This window comes from Charadrius vociferus, unplaced genomic scaffold (genome assembly GCF_000708025.1).
Source record: "Charadrius vociferus isolate BGI_N301 unplaced genomic scaffold, ASM70802v2 scaffold532, whole genome shotgun sequence".
Classification (NCBI taxonomy): domain Eukaryota; kingdom Metazoa; phylum Chordata; class Aves; order Charadriiformes; family Charadriidae; genus Charadrius; species Charadrius vociferus.
Window position 1 is genome coordinate 1,470,834 of NW_009647271.1, and position 15,068 is coordinate 1,485,901.

Below are 15,068 nucleotides of genomic sequence, written 5' to 3' on the forward strand. Positions count from 1 at the left end.
AGAATCAGCAAGTCTTTCCCTCCCTTCCTCCCTAGCCCACCTTTTTCCACTAAGTGAGATAAATTTTTCCCAGCTGTAATATTGCCAAAGACAGTAGGGTTATAGCGGGGAAAGCTTCATCCCAGAAAGCACTGCAGGTTAACACATCAGTAAATCAAAGACCAAAAAGATAGACCTTCCCCTTTTACGTGATGCATGTTTCCTCATCTCTCTTGATGAGACTGGGAGAAAAGGTTAACAGGGAGCAGCCAGGGCTAATGATTTAGTTAGGAGACTCATTAGCTAACTAGCAGGAGAGCTGAGACAGCTCACAGCTAAAGCCATCCACACCTGAGAGATTCATCCAGACTCACCCGAAATCCTTCAGCCTGGAGCACACCCATGGTCCCCAACCTGCAGCTGCACCGGGGCTTGGCCAAGCCGGGTCTTTTCCATGGAGCGGGATGGCGCATCGCAGGATTGCAGTACCGAGAGGTGGTAGACAGTCACAAACACAAGGTTGTACCGCACAGCACCAAACCGGAGTCCAGCAGCAAGGGACAGGTTTTGGTGACTCATGGGGTGGTGGCCTTAGCCCCAGCCCTGCCTGGGCCACGTGCTGCTGCATCTCAGGGCACCTTCCACCAGCAGGCACCAGCCTTAACCCTGGTGGTGTGGATTAGAAAATAGTTTGTGTTGATTGCCTTATCCAAGAACACTTTATCTTGCAGAAAAGCATTTTTTTTTTCACCCAGAATTTTGCTTTCTTAAAGAAGTTTCCTTTTATCACCTTGTCCTAAAGTAAGCAGCAAAGTCCAGTTTCCCAGCTTGTTCTGGTTCTTAGAGCAATGCATCTACCAAGCTTCTCCTCTAGTTGCAACTTTCCTCTCTCCAAGCACCGGTTACCATCTCAGTTCCTACTGTCCAACACCACATGCAGCTTCCTGGGTTGTTTACAGCAGAACCAGCTTCCAAATCCTCCTTCATACTTATGGCACCACTGTGTGCAGGAGGTCGGAGCACCAGCAGCAGGTCCCAGGAACTGGCTGAGAGCTGGGACTAGTCACTTACAGCTGTATCTTCAACCTTGGTCATGTCTACTGCAGAGCTGGATCCAGGGAGACGAGCTTGGGGCAGACCTTGTGTACAGGCTCCACATGTGCATTAGAGATACTAGCACACATTAAACACTCCTCTGTAAATATGGAATGTTTTTTAGAGCCAGCAGGTAGCAGCTATTGAGCAGGAGGAACATACTACTACTTCTTCTGAGGCTTCCAGAGCAAGAAAAAAGACAGAGCCCTGCCCAGAGACTTTTCTAGAAGGCTCGTCAAAGGCTGAGGGGTCTCAGCTGGGGGCAGAGAGGCGGGTGCAGCTATTAAAGCCGCGTTAGAGCCCCACCTCTCCTTTTAGGGCTGCTGCCTTAGACCTGCTAGGACCTCTTCTAATTTTTAGTTTATTTTTTAGGGTCTCTGTGGCTTAAGTGCTTGTGTGTAACACAGTCAAGCCTGCACAAGCTGTGAACGTTGTCACCATAGAACTCTTTCAGGATTGAGCTCCTGGTTGTTGTACTTCTGCTGATGTTATTGTTCTGAAGCGTACATGGCACTGCAGGAACCTGCCTAGCTGTCCCCTGTCTCTCTGGAGATGTGGCAGATATTCTGGCAGCTTCTCCTGCCACTCTCTGGTACTGTGTGATGTCAATGAGATGCTCCATGTATTTGCTGCCTTGATGAAGGTCATTGTTGTACAAGGTGAGCTTTCGTACCATGTCTCTACTGGGTCCAGCTGGCTCTGGGGGTGTCTGGCTGGGGGGGATCTGCCCCCAGAGCTGTTTCTTGCTGTGTTCTCTGCTGCCCACTAAGCCCACCCCAATCCCCTGAGCTTGTGTTTGCCTGGCAAGCAGACGCCTGGGCATGCAGCGTCTGGTGCTCCCTGGTTCATTCTGGAAGGGAGGAAGAAAAATCAGGAAAACTAGACTGAGATGCTTAAACAAGTGCCAGTCTAGGAAAATAAGGTTTTGCATCAGAACACAGCATCTCTTGAGCATTTTTCCAGCTCTGTGCTCCCAGTGTGTCCTTCCCACCTCTGGCACCTTCTCCTGCTCCAGTGCTCAGAGCAGGAGGGGAAGGCTGAGAACTCAAATGCACTGATTCCCCCTCTGTCACGCTCCTGGTTCTGCAGAGCATGGCACTCCCTTCCCCGGGGCATCCCTGGCTCCTCACACCACTGCACCCGCTGCCCTTGCCCGATTCGGGGCCAAGGGAGGAGGGAAATGAGCTGGAGGGAGCGGAGGGCCATGGCTGGTGGTTTTAATAACCCTCAATACATAACAGTCAGAGCTAATGCAAACTTACCAGCAGCGCTACTGAACCAGTGACTACGCTGGTGTGATAAACCAGAAAGGTGACAAAATGAAAGCGATGGGATTGGGTGAGGTGACTGGGAAAGTGCAAGGGAAGGAGATGGATGTGATGTGACCCGCTCGGCGCAGTCTCTTGAGGATGCGTCCAAGCACGCAGCAGTGCGTCGAGCTGTGCACCTTTCCCATCGCACGCTCGCAACCTCGTACTTGCTGGGTGTCGATAATAAACCCTTGTGGCTTTACAGCGTAGTTAATGGACGATTTTAATTTCTGCACCATGGTCTGTGTGGCCACCCAAGACCATTTAGGTGGTGTGGCTCCTCCAGCTGTCTATGTAAACCCCCAGCTGCTTTGCTGGGAGAGCAGGATGGGGAACTGCAGGTGGACTGGGGCCACTGGTGGATGTCCCCTAACGAGCAGCAGCTGATGTGCAGTTTGTCCTTCTCTTGCCCAGGTGTAAGGGTGCCTTGCAAAATGTGAGATGGTAAATTCAGAAGAGGCAAAACCTGAAGGAACAGCCAATCTGACCCCATTAATCAGGACCTCACCAAGATGAAACTCTGCAGCTAGACAGCACATCGTGGCTCCCCCACTTCTGGCCTTCATCCGCTGCCACCGTCTGACACAGCTGTGCCCGAGCCAGGTAATACCGCATTTATTTCTTCTACTACTGGATGTCATGAGGCACTTGATCCAGGATAGGCAGGAGAGAACTAACAATAGCGTTAACCTTTTCTCACAGTAAAATAACCTTTTTAAATGTGCATTATTTAAAATGGTGATATTAAAAGCCTGGCATCCCAGTGGAAGTAAATCTTCCCATAATAACTCTCCCCACTGGACTCAGTTCCAAGGAAATGCTGCGTTTTCAGGAAAAGCTTGTCCAAAGGTTATTCTTTCTTTATGTGCCTGCCTAACTTATGGCTCTCGTCCATGTCCCTTCTCTGTAAAGATCATGGTGACACGCTTTAATGGGGAGAGATCTGAACGCTGATTTTCGGAGCCCCTGGCAGGTTGCCCTGGGCCAGCTGCGGTGCCCAAGGGCAGCGTCGGGGTGCAGGGTGCTGGTTTTGGGAGCGCTGTATCTGTACGTGTGGAGATGTTTTACTGTTATATATGCAAAGAGCTAATAGATAAGGTGCCAGTAGGTGGGGCTGAAGAATATGCTGTTTAGATCCCAGGTTTTACAGGTGCAACAAGAGCACAGTGTACAGGCTTTGGCTGTTCTTTATTTGCGGTGCTTGATGTTATAACATAATACCAATGTCTTTAGTCTGTTAAAGTTCCGTCCTGGCTGATGAGAGGTGCTGAGGTGTGTGGGATGCAGGCTGGGCTCCCTGTGCGGCGGTAGGGGCATTTGGGGTTTGGATGAGGTGCTGGCAGGGGGTGATGCTGCAGGTTCCTTGGGGATGGTGGCAATCCCCGCTGCTGAAGGTGGCTGCGTCCAGCTGGGGAAGCAGTGCTGGGACTGTGGGAGATGATCGCCTCTTGCTCCATGTATAAATCTGCATTGAGAAAATAGCTCTGCTTTGGTTGTCAGCACTAAAAATGAGTGCTGAGGGACTATTTACAGCTGATTTCCAGTGCATCTTTCCTGGGGCGAGGACAGACTCCAGTGTGGGGTCCCTCCTGTCCTGCTGCTATGTGGAGTATGAAACTGCCCATTGAGAAGTTTTGGGTGAAATGTAAGCTTGTCAGCACATTCTGGCTGAAACCTGGGTAACCATTGCCATGTGTAGGAGAGCTACCTTGATCCCTCTTCCCCTCGCACGTGTCTCCCCTGCTATGGGATGGGTCCTCGTGCCTTCTGCATCAAGCTTTGGCTTGTCTCCTCCGTGGCGGAGGCAGCAGGTTGGGTAGTACAGTGTCATGGGATCAGTCCAGTCTATTGATGCTGTTTGACTGCTCTGGACCATTGGACATTCCTCTATTGCACAGAGGCTGTGCCTTTGCTGTATAAGATGATGGGATTTAAGGTTGCATGGGTTTGAGTATCACCTTAACCAGCAAAGGCTGTGGGAGGCTGTCCTGGCTGCACTGCGCATCCGGGCACAGCTCACTGCCCTTGAAGAATCCCCATAGCATCCCCACCTGTTATGCATTCCAGAGAAAATAAATTATATTTAAAATAGATCTCATTTGAGATCCAAAGGCACGGGCATCTGCAGCCTGTTAGGAGTAAAGGCCTGTTACTCCTCAAACCTCTCATCAGATTCATGTTCCACAAGCAGATTTATAACCTTGCTGGAAAAGCTGACAAGACAAACTCCAGCCTCATTCAGTAACGTCTTACTGAATTGAAGAAGTCATAAACCACTTTAAAAAATGAAAGTTGGGATTAAAGGTTTGAGTGCAAGTGACTAAAAGCTCCTGAAGAGCATCATGAGGGAGACAGAGGAGCAGACTCGGGAAAGGACAGAGCTTGGTGCCTCAAAGTGATATAAGACCAAGAAGTGGCACTGGAGATTAATTTATTACAGGGATAAAAGCAGATACCCAGTGACCATGGAATAGGGAGGACTGAGTAAAAAGAAATGAGACTGAAACTGAGGCAGGTGGTAGATCTACCTGCTGGAGGAACTGGGGAAATGATCCAGGCCAGTGTACAGAGCATGGGGGCTGTGGGTGGGAGGGAGAGCTGTGTCGCCCCCATCTTCAGGATGAAGTAACTGGAGACAGCCAAGTCCAAAGAGAAGTCCCCTAAGAAAGGGGGAGAGTCCTGTCTGTGCTCCAGCCTGGGAACGTGAAAAGGCGGAAAGCGAGAGAGCCCTTAGTCAGCCTGAAAACTCCCGAGATCAGCTTTAAAATTAAAACATGTATTTTTAGACACAATAAGTTTGTGGTTTTTCATTTACTACTTGGTTTCTGAGCGTTTAGGATGTGCTTGTTTCCTGTGGGCGCTCTTCTTTCAAACCACAAGGGACAGGAATACGTAATTCCATTTTAAATAAGATAATGCTCTTGTGCAATTTGGCGAATGCAGCATCTGGAGTTTTAAAAGCAGTAAATACCCAAATACGTTGTAATTAATATCCAGAACCGGTTGTACCATTTTGACTCCTCAGTGTGCTGTTCGGGAAGCAAAAGGCAGAGCAGTTACATGGCGTAGTTCACCAGAGATGCTTACTGACTTGCAAAACCAAACCAGGGCTTAATCTTCTCCAAATGTGACTGCTCAGTGTGGTTGTGACTGAAGTGCAGTGTCACCCATCAGCCTTGACTTCCCCACGAGGGGTCTCACCAAGAGACAGCCCTCTGTACTTGCTCCTGGCAATTGTGGATCAAGTGACATCAGTGTGTAGGAACCAAAGCGACCCTCAGAAAAACGCACCGTCCCTTTAAAAAATACAAACTTCCGAGCAGGGTCATCCTTAAACCACCAATTCCCCAGCTTCCACCTGGTGTGGTTTTGCTACGGGGGATGCTGCACTGAGGGGTAGTTTTTGGAGGGCCGCTTGAGGCGGGCTGTGGGGTACGCGCTCCTGCATCGGCGCTGTGCTGGCAGAATTAAACTGAAAGAGGCTTTCTTGCTCAGAGGGAACGGTGCGAGCTTGTGGCAAGCTGCGACAGGAAAAGACAAGTCTGGTGGAAGAGCTTTTAGGAGAAATTGGGCCACTAAAGGTAATGGAAGTTGTGAGAATCCCTTTGTTGCACTGCGGGTTGCCCTGAGCTGAGGGTCAGGGGAGGCGCACGCAGGCGCCCGGCTGGTTGCACCGCACCAAAATGCTTCCAGTTCTCAAATCGAGACTGAATAGGAATAAAGCTGGAACATTCTTCTCTGTTTTCCCAATTTCCTCCTTCCCTCCTTGATAGCCGTTTGGTCATTGATGCTTTCTGAATGTCACCTTTTGGGGATCGGGGCGGGGGGGGAAGGATTTTCCTTAAAATTACCACCCAGTTTTCCAGTGCCTGCAGGCAGGGACAGGAGGCAGTAGCAGCAGTCTGAAGTCTTTCACAGACCTGTGCATTCATTTGGGTGGGGGGAAGCCGGTTTTGAACCTGTCACAGTGTAAAGATATGTCTTAGAAAAGACTCGGAGCTGTTGGAGCGGGGCCAGAGGAGGCCCCGGAGATGCTGGGAGGGCTGGAGCCCCTCTGCTGGGAGGACAGGCTGGGAGAGTTGGGGGGGTTCAGCCTGGAGAAGAGAAGGCGAAAAAGGGGAGACCTCAGAGCCCCTTCCAGTCCCTAAAGGGGCTCCAGGAGAGCTGGGGAGGGACTTTTTACAGGGGCATGTAGTGATAGGATGAGGGGGAATGGCTTCACACTGGAAGAGGGGAGATTTAGATGAGATATGAGGAAGAAATGTTTCCCTGTGCGGGCGGTGATCCCCTGGGGCAGGTTGCCCCGAGAAGCTGTGGCTGCCCCATCCCTGGAGGTGTTCAAGGCCAGGTTGGATGGGGCTTGGAGCAACCTGGGCTGGGGGGAGGTGTCCCTGCCCAGGGCAGGGGGGGTGCAACTAGATGGTCTTCAAGGTCCTAAACCATCCTATGATATAAAGACCTGCCTGATTAAGCCCTGAGTAAATATTTCAACAAGGTCCTAGCAATCAGGAACACTCGGAGCAATTTTCTGGCTTTGGAAGAGCTCAGGCCCCTGTTTCGGAGGCAAAAGCTGCTCCAGCGGCGCTGTGGTGGGAGGTAAACCGGGGCCACCAGGCAGCAGCGTGCCCCGGCGCTGCATGCAGGGCAGGGACATGCGTGTGTGCCAACACGTCTGCGTACGCGCAGGGCAGCAGCTGATCCCTCACAGTCATGTTCGGTTTCTCCCCAACAGCTTTGAACACTAATTCGGCATTTGCAACAATGGTGTATATGATAAATTTGTGGGATGTAACTGTTTTCTCAAAAAATGAATGCTTAGTCAGCTGCACTAATTCTTCCATTCAGGTCAAATTCATCAAAGCATTTCCTAGCCCATTCCTCTTCACGGGGGCGGGAGGATGGGGACATGACAAAATTTAAGAAAGTCAGAATGCTTCATTTCAACTTTTTCCAGAGTATTTTGTTTCAAACTGACATTTCTGTTTGAAATGTCATCTCCAAATAACTTTAAGAAATGAGAATGAAGTGCTGCAGTTCAGGTGAAACCAAGTTTTGGTGTCTACAATGTGAAATTACTTATTTTTTTGCCTTCTCATTCAACCAGTGAACTGAAAAATTAATGAGTCACTAATTAACATAGCTCTGGTGTTGAGTAATTTGTGTCCGAGAAACTAGATTATGGGGCGCGGTGATGGGAAGGGGGAATGGGATGATCCTTCTCAGTCAGTGGGAGCAGAAAGGGGAGTGGGATGGGGGCACCTGGGGGTGGCAGGGTGGGCAGGGAAGGAGCTGGGACATTTTTGGAGGGTGTGTGGAGAGGAATGAGCTGATGCAGCTAACGGCCTTGTGCGCTGCCTTTGCAGGCATTTGGCTTTCCTGCAGTGGTGAAGGAGGTGGTGGTACCTGCAGGCTAAGGGTGAGATTAAGGATTTGGGCTCTTAAAATGAGCATGGGTGGGATTTTTCCGCAAGCTCATGGGCATAGCGAGAGCAGCACAGTGGTGAATTTCCTCTTTGGCTGCAGAAATGCTTGTGGTTCAGGGTCTGGGACACACGTCACCCTGGAGAGGACATCCCACAGCCCATCCTGGCTAGTAGCTGTTTGGCAAAAGGCCCCCCAGGTTTGGAGGGAAGGAGGTTTGGGCTGGAGACGCTGGTGCTGGCTGGGTACTGGCACCGGGGTGCGAGCATCTCACAGCATCCCAGACTGGTGAGGGCTGGAAGGTCCCTCTGGAGCTCCCCCAGTGCCACCCCCCGCCAGAGCAGGGGCACCTCCAGCAGTGGCACAGGACGGCGTCCAGGCGGGTTTGGGATGGCTCCAGAGGGGGAGACTCCCCCACCTCTCTGGGCAGCCTGTGCCACTGCTCTGCCACCCTCACAGCAGAGAAGGCCCTCCTCAGGTGGAGATGGAACTTCATGGTCAAGTTTGTGCCCGTTCCCTCTTGTCCTGTCACTGGGCACCGCTGGAAACAGACTGTTCCCATCCCCCTGGCGCCCTCCCTTGAAGGATTTATCAGCGTTGATAAGATCCCCCTCAGTCTTCTCTTCTCCAGACTGAACAGCCCCAAGTCCCTCAGCCTTTCCTCATCAGAAAGATGCTCCAGTCCCCTCATCATCTTTGTAGCCCTTTGCTGGACCCTCTCCAGCAGTTCCCTGTCCTTCTGGAACTGCGGAGCCCAGAACTGGACACAACTGTACACATTTGCAGGATGGTTGCCGAAATATCCACTGTGCTCATCCTGATCCCCCGGCAGGTCCCAGGCTTATGGGCTGACCCTGCCCGGTCCTTCCTCAGTGCATTTAGTCTCTCATTGCAGCAGTAAAACCACACTGAATTCCTCTGCCGTTCCCTGAAGAACAGATTTGCCCCCATGTCCTTGAAGCACGGCGTGTGTGTCCGGGCATGCCTCCGGGCTGCAATTAGGCTCTGTAATCACAGAGGCAGAGACGTCTGCACGGGACCTACCACAGAGGCCATCTCATCCTCGAGGTGGGGGACAGTCCCAGGAGCAATGAATCATTTGGTGCCCGATGATTATTTTAGCTTCTCCCTGATGTGGCGGCATTCTTTGGGCAAAAATGGGAATTATCTTCTAAGGCCACCCCTTGTCCGTCCCCTGTATGGTGTAATTTTTGTGCAAGAGGCAAAATGACTCAGCCAAGGCCACGAAGAAAGCCGGTGACAGCAGTGATGTGAACTCCAGGCTCCCAAATACACGTGTGGCATTCTCCCTTTCTCCTGGGGAGGGGGCGAAAAAGAAATCTTTGCTGTTTTTTGCACAAGAGGGCACTGTCAAACCCCACACGTCCCTCCCACTATGGGCACTGGAGGTCCTGCTGGCTGTCACCCTCCCAAGCCAGGTCTGCCGGGGATCCCCGGAGTTTGTCCCTTGCAAGAAAAAAACACAACTCGGGAGCTTTGCAGCTTTTGCATGTGAGTGTTGGGGAGTATTTTGTCAACATTGATTTGCTGTTTGGCTTGGAAGTGTTAGTGGCAGCGCGGAGCTGCTGATGATTAAAGCAGCAGACAGACGTGCTTAATGCCATCAAGATGCACTGTGGCTGGTGGGATGAGGGAGTCTCCCTGGTGGAGGGTAATTAGCATGTTCCTCGCAAATGAGAGGGGTGCCGCATCGTTCAGAAGTGCCACCGGGAGGACTGCATTATTTATGGTATCAGTCTTCCTTCCTGTACGCATAACTCACTCCTTAAGAGCACGACGTGGCGTATTAATTGTGGGAATGGCTCGCTGGTGGGACCGCGTGTTTAACTGGGCGAATTAGTCTGCTGAGGGCAGGGGTTTGGATGGGCTCTGGAGCAGCTCCTCGCTTGGCAGTGGTGGGGATGGAGGGGTCCTGGTGTTTGGGTGGGCACAGTCAAACCCGGCAGTGGTAGTGCAGTGATTATCCCGGGGTTTAATTACCCGCCTCTTGCCTGGCTGTGAGCTCTCAGCGGTTTCTTTGTATTCACACTTTTGCATGCAAAAAAACCCCAATAAAACAAACAAACAAACAAAAAAAAAACAGGGAAAAGAGGAGGCGTTGGTCCTTTGTTATTGCACCAGATGAGCCCCAGGAGCTGCATTTGCTTCTGGGGAGTGGTGGGGAAAAAAAGAAACCAGCTGTGGTTTGGTGGGTGTAGGTGCGGCAGGCGCTTAGCCAGAGCTGGCGCTGCCGGGGCACCGAGCCGGCTGCTGTCCCCATCGCCAGCAGGAGCGGTGGGTGGCCCTGGTGACACAGAAACGGTCCAGGGCAAAGATGCTGGTGGTGGTGGTGGTGGTGGTGGTGTGGGCAGGGTGCTCTGCAGGGAAGGGGGGAAGCAGATGTGTCAAACCACACAACCTGTGAAGTTCAGATTGTGTGTGGTGAGGATTTGGCCTGGAAGATACACAATGGGGATTTTGCAGTGGGGTTTTTTTTTTTTTTTGCAGGTAAAACATTGCAAGGATCTGACTGCGAAACCTTTATTTTGGGCTGCAAACCTTGCAGACTTACCATTTCCAAAATATTTCCAAATCACTGCGAGTGCCTTCAATGCCTTTGCAGTTCCAGCGTGCTCACACCTGCGTACACCTCCAGCCCCGTCCCGGGGTATTTGGGCTGCTCTCCCTGCCAGGACATCCGTGCTTATTTTTCTCTTTTCTGGCTGTACTTCTCCAGTGAGTTATTTGCTGCTCAGGAGTTGGGAGCTGCAGCCGAGTCCTGCCGACAGCCCGGCACACGTAGACACAGCACAGCAGCGCTCGTGGCAGCTTCTCCATCACTCCTGGTCCTTGAGCCTGCATATTTTTCCTTTTTTTTTAAGAGGCATTCAAAACTCATGTGAGCTAATTCACATCAGCTGCACGGGTTACACTATTTGGTCTTTTTTTTGAGTTACATGATGACATTGTTAATTAATGTTCTGGTAGTTAATGATTTGGCTCAATAATAGAAAAAAAAAAAAAGTGGCCAAAAATATAAATCATGTAATGCTAATGCTGTTGGGTCAGAAAACTCTGCAGTTGGTTTTAGCTTGAAGCGCTGTCAGTCTGTCTACATAGTGTAGGTAACGGGCAGTGTGTTTGGGAAATGTGGGGTGTTTTGTTAAATATAAAAAGCATGTAATGGAAGTTTTCCTCCATTGAAATTGAACCTCCAATATTTTTTTATTTCCAAAGATAAAATGCAAAATTTTTGTTTCGTCATTTGTAAAAACAAACAAAAAAAAAAGAAATACAAAAACTGTGGATGTGCCAGTGGAGGGCAAGATTTCCTTCTTTCAGGATGAAATCTCCATGGCTGAAGTTGGGCACAAAGACAAATAATGTTTAACCTGTTGGTCTCCATAGGGAGGAATATGCCTCGCTCATTGTTGTACCGTGCTTGGTATCACTGGAGGGCAGAGTTAAGGTCGTTTAGAAATTCAGTTGCATAATTTCACATCTTAGTCTCTTTGGACTCTTTAAAGTGCTGCCTTATGTCTAAGTTTGGCTTTATTTACTACCTGGGTTTGGAACAATTACAGTACCCTTCTGTCGCGTTGGATCTGTAAACTTCTGGCCCGCACTGAATTGCTGGAAACAGGGTATGAGTGTAAGTGCTTTGGTTTGTCTGGGCTTAAATGAAGCATTTCAAGATTTGGAATTTTATTTCCTTTGTTCCCCACGCCTTACAATAATGTGGGGTGTGCGTGCCTGTACGCACTTTGAGGGGCAGCGGTTGACGCCTGCCTTGCACCGCCTGTACCCTGCGCTGGATGGAGCGGAGGTGGGAAACGGTGTTCCATAAAACGCAGTAGGAGTTTCCCTCAAAACAGACCTAACTCTCCCCATAATGGCCTGGCACACCTGAACGCTGCATGCGCCCGCGGAGTGGCCCTTGAATGATTTTCTGATTGTGTTTTGCGTTGGGGTTCGGTGTCAGAAATTGCGTTTTGTGGTGGAAGTGCTGATGTCTTGTAAAAGCACATCCCTGGGGAGCGCTCTCCTTGGAAGCACTGTGGGACTGGTCCTGCAGGACACAGTCCTTCACCCTTTCTGGCAATGCTGCTCCTCCAGTACCGGGCACTGGGGGGATGCTCAGCGCTGCACTGCCCGCCGTGCTGCACAGATGTTCTGCACAAGAGATCCATACTGGTGGGCACTGGTGGTGGCAGCAGGCAGGTCCCCTGCCAGTGCCTGCTTCTCGGGGGGGAGCCGGGTAGTGGCGGACACCGCTAAAATCCTTAATTAATCTGAGCCTTTGCTGCAAAGGCACCTGATGCTCTTCCCCTCCGCTGTGCTCCACCACATGCATAGGAGCGCTGAGCCCTGGGTGAGATGGGGGACCCAGCCTGGCTCGGTGGCTTGGGGATGTGGCAGGAGCAGGCTCAGGAAGGACAGGGAGGTGATTTCTCCAGGGTAAGCCCACCAGCCCGAGTCCCTGCCGGGGAGCCTGGCAGCCGGCGGGAGGATCGGGGCCGTGTGAGCTGGAGCCGGCAGCTGGTTTGATGCTCAGTTTTGCAGGTTCACGCCTTGATGGTGATAAAAGTCACAGTACATTGGAGGGAGAGGTTCTGTGCTGAGCTTCTGCGCTGCTGAAGCCCTCTGGGAGGCAAACCACTTATGCACAGGGAGGAGGTATTTCAATGCCTAATTGCTATCAGAATTAAATATGTTTGAGGATCTCGGCTCCCGGTAGCGGTAAGCACAAACACCTCCTTGTCCTGGGTTCTGGCACGCTGGCTTGGGGTAGCACAGGTCTCCCGGGCTCGGTGAGCCCCGTGCAGGGATGAAGGGTGATGTGCAGGGATAAAGGGTGATATTCGGGGCACGGCGCTGGCTAGCAAAGGCCAGCCTGCACCCCTGCCCCATCTCAGCCGCCCACTGCGCCTGCTGCTTCACCGGCAGTGAATCGCTTGGCACTGCTTACAGCTACCTTCAACAAGCCGTTCCATGGGCAGAAGAGTTTTGCAAAAAGGCTCTTGTTAAAACTTCCAGCCATCCCTGTCGAAATGGATGTGCCGGCGCAAGCAGGGGACGGTCCCTATCTCCCTGCTGCGTGTCAGGAGCAAATAACAGCCCGGCCAGTTTCAAACTGCAGATTCACGTGTGAAATGAGATTGGCTAGATCGCGCTGCGTTTGGTTAATTAAGCCCAGCTAGTCCTACAAAGCCCTTCAGGTTCTCACGCAGGGCTGTGTGTACAGATCAGCTTTTCAGCTCTGAGCAGCCGGGATGGTTTGGTAGCATCCAGGCAGAGATGTGCTGTCCCACTTGGGAGCATGTCCCCATCTCGGTCTGGCATCCCGGGGCAGGAGACAGAGCAGAGGCAGCTCCAAATGACCTGCGCAGCCTTGGGGGTCCGGTGGATGCGTGGGTGGGGGTAGATTAATGGATTGCCCTTTAACCTTAAACCCATTCAAATTTATAAGGGAAATGTGTTTTCCCATCAGTACCAAAAAAAAAAAAAAAGAGAGAAAAAAAAAAAAAAAGGCAACAACCAGACCCCAAGTGAAAATGGTTTAGTGCTAGAGACAACACTGGGCAGATGCCTAATGTGCCCCTTGGCTAAGAAAAGTAACTGCCCATCTAGTGCCCTGCGATGGATACAGCCCCCTGATCAAGCAGCGGTACCTGGATGGGGACACTGTTGGTTTTCTTGTACCTTGCGATGAAAATGTCTCGCAAAGGTGGTGCTGCGGAGGTGAGAAACAGCAGTGGGGAAAACCAGTATGGAAACAGTCCCATCTGAGTGTGGGTGACAGTTTCTGACCTGACATGTGGATGCTTCAGGTGGTGCTTCATGAACCTGCGCCGGGGCCAGGAGCAGCGTGGTCATGGCAGAGCTAACTCCACGCCATGGGATGGAGGATTTGGGCTTGATTCCTGGTCAGGTTGCAGATAAATCTCTCCTTGAAGCACTGAACCTCATGAAGGCACCAGTTTGGATAGCTGCAGAAGTGGCTGCTAATTCACGCTCCGTGGCTGGTTTCCAGTTGGTCATATGAAAGGGACCTACGCGGTGCCTGGAGCAGTAGCCCAGCTCCCGGTTGGCTGCAGGCAGTGCTGCATCTCCAGTTGGAAGTCAGGGTGAGCTCCTGTAGTGTCCTTTCTCTTCTCCTGCCTGGTCCTTCCTTGTGCTCTCAGTTCATTGACAGTTCTGGCGGGGTTGAGGTATTTGGGCTTGAAAACAAGAAACAAACTCAAGATTGCAGAAATCACCTTGATGGGAAGAACAGGAAGAACTGGGTAGGTAAGCCAGCTCGTTAATTAACTGGTTCCCTAATTAGCTTTCAGGGGAGCCTGGGACTGCTATTTTTGAAATGCATATACAAAAATAAATGGCCGCTTGGAACAAATGCCCGTGGCACACTCGTAGCTCCAGCCAGATGTGTGCTCGTGCCGCGTGTGCACAGTTGCTGCCACAGCAGCTGGTAAGCGTGGGGTCAGATGAAACCCGGGCAGGGGACAACCTTTGCAGGAGTGGCCTCCCACGAGGTACCTCTTCTTCATGGCTGCAAACAACCTTGCTTCCTTCACCCCTGGGGGTAGCGTAGCCCGAAACCTCCCAAATTTAGGTGAAAAGGGAGGGTAGATGCGCACCCTTGCTGGCTAAGGCATCTTCCCCGTTGCAAGCCTGGTTTTCATTCAGCCTCCGCAGCTCTTTTGGATTTTCTCGCATGGTTTGAGGCGTTTTTGGGTAACAGTGAGGCCGGTGGAGTTAGTCTGGCGGTTGCGCTCGGCATCTCATTAGCAGGTGCTAAATGGCAGCAGAGCATCTTAGCGCAGGCGTTGGAGAGGATTCAGCCGTCAGCGGGAAGGGAAAAGCAGCACGCAGCAGCTTGCTGAGCCGCCCCTTCCCTTCTGCAAATATTTATGCTTTAAGCTTTCTCGCTTAAAGGCCTAATTGGAGTCTAGGTGAGCCGGCACACTAGAAGAGAGCCTAATAGAGACATTGCAGTGCTATTAGCACAGATGGTTGTCATATGTATGCAAATGAGGAGCAAATTGAATTTGGTGTCCCCTCTCACCAGCTGTCCTATCAGCACTGGCTCCTGCAGCAGCAAAAGGCACTGCCACTGCTCTGCTAATCTGTCATCGCAGATTAATTACAACTAACACATTAATCATCATTTGTTTCCCGGTACAAAGGGAAGTATCTTGTTCTTTCAAGTGCATTCTGGTGGGATGGGGTGCCCCAGCCTGGGAAAAGAAAAGAGAAAGG